The sequence below is a fragment of the Octopus bimaculoides genome, chromosome 2 (assembly GCF_001194135.2).
Source record: "Octopus bimaculoides isolate UCB-OBI-ISO-001 chromosome 2, ASM119413v2, whole genome shotgun sequence".
NCBI classification, from domain to species: Eukaryota; Metazoa; Mollusca; class Cephalopoda; order Octopoda; family Octopodidae; genus Octopus; species Octopus bimaculoides.
Window position 1 is genome coordinate 108,386,590 of NC_068982.1, and position 2,214 is coordinate 108,388,803.

The following is a 2,214-nucleotide window of genomic DNA, read 5'->3' on the forward strand; positions in this document are numbered from 1 at the left end:
TCTGGTGTCACACACAGAAGCCCTGCAAAGGCTCATAAACTACTTTGAGCAAGCATGTAACGACTTTGGCCTAGTTATCAGCCTCAAGAAGACCAACATCATGGGTCAGGCTACATCGGACATCCCAAACATACATATTGGAGACCACAGACTACAGGAGGTGGAGAAGTTTACCTATCTTGGCTCTACCGTCACCTACAACCTATCCCTTGAGGTTCCGAGCTGAATATACGCATTGACAAGGCAGCTGCTGTGATGGCCCAACTCTCCAAACGGGCGTGGGACAATAATAAGCTGACCAAGACCACAAAAATGAAGATTTACCAGGCATGTATACTTAGCACTCTACTGTATAGCAGTGAGACCTGGACGCCATACACACGCCAAGAGCGTCTCCTAAATATCTTTCACCTGCGCTGCCTCCGGAAAATCCTTGGCATCAAATGGCAGAATCGTGTCCCCAACAAAGATGTGCTCAAGCAAGCAGAAGTACCAAGCATGTTTGCACTCCTCACACAAAGACGTATGAGATGGCTTGGACATGCTAGTCGTATGGAAGATGGCAGAATCCCCAAGGACATACTCTACTGAGAGCTTGCTAGGGGTACTAGGTCTGTGGGAAGACCGTTCTTACGATACAAGGATGTTTGCAAAAGGGACATGAAAGCCTGCGACATCAATATTAGCAACTGGGAAGCGGTTACCAGCAACCGTGGAGATTGGCGACGCACCATAGAAGAGGGAACACAAAGGAGTGACAGAGGGAGAGAGGAGAAATGGAGCGACAAGAAAAGACGTCAACAAGAAACTATGACATTACAACCAGCCAGGCAAAGTCTTCGCTACATTTGCGGCACCTGCCAGAGGGAGTGTTTGTCCAGGATAGAACTACACAGCCACAGCAGGAGATGTATTAGGACATGAGGAAAACTTCAAGGAAACCAGTTGGATCTGCCTCAGACAATGTTAGATTTTGCTGTGATGTAATCAGCCTGGTTTGCATTTGATCATGTATCAGAAGATGTGGCACCCCCGAGCAATATGGGGGTGAGGATAGCCCCTACGAAGGGAGTGTGGGCAATATGCTAGTTTTAAGCTGAGGGTTTGAACAACCATACTTAAAGAAGTTCTTTTGGGATACTTGTAGTTTTCCCCAGAATCTAAAAGCTGTATTTTTAGGTCATTCATGTTTAATGTCCTGGAGGAGGGCACAAGTTTCCCACATTCTACCATCTCACATGCACATTTGAACCCATCAAACTTCTTTCTTTAGTCTCTTTAGAAAATTGTGTTATGAGGTCCAGTTGCTTTTGAATGCGGTTAATACTTGGCTCACACGGCTTCGGGTCATCAACAAAGAAAAGATGAGAAATGTTGCTGGATTCTCTGTGTGTGTGTGTGTGTGTGTGTGTGTGTATGTGTGTGCGCGCGTTCAATACATGCGTATAAAAATGCAAATATAGGTATCTAGCTCATTGTATATTTAATTGTGTTGTGTTCATTTACACGAATGCATAAGTATAACCCATTCGACCTTTTTTTAATTCTTGCAGCTATATGTATATGGTGTATATAAATATACGTGCATGTGTGCGCGCCTGCACATATTCGTGTGACAGACAGACACAGACAGCTGCAGACAGCCAGACAGACAGACAAGCAAACAGACAGACAAACATGTACATGTGTGCGTATACATTTAACCATTAATACATATTTTCTCTCACCAACAAAGAAGTAAATTTCAATTGAGAAGTGCTTCAGGTACATCAGTGGTTCTCAACCGGGGTCCATATGGCCCCTGAGAGTTCATTTCAGATTTTTGAGGATCCACGTGACAAAATAATAAATTTGGGATCCACAGTAGTATTTTAAGGGCCCCTGAAAATATTTTGGGACCTTTGTGATTTGACGGGCAACATTTTTTTATGTAGTGTTTTTGGTACCGAAACACTTTCAAACTTCGTATACTTGTATATTTTGTGGTATAGAACAGATAATAAATTTTGTATTCGAAGTTATTTCACGTTAAAAATTGTCTTATTTCGATAATTTCAACTAATCACTGACGTCTATTCAGTTGAATACAGTAACTGCTGTGACGGTGTATATGGTATTAATCTCCGTTAGTTCTGACATTTCCGATTAACTAGACTGTTCGTAAACAAAGGGGAAAAAGCCATCAAAATACTTGAATATTGCCTGCACTTGTTA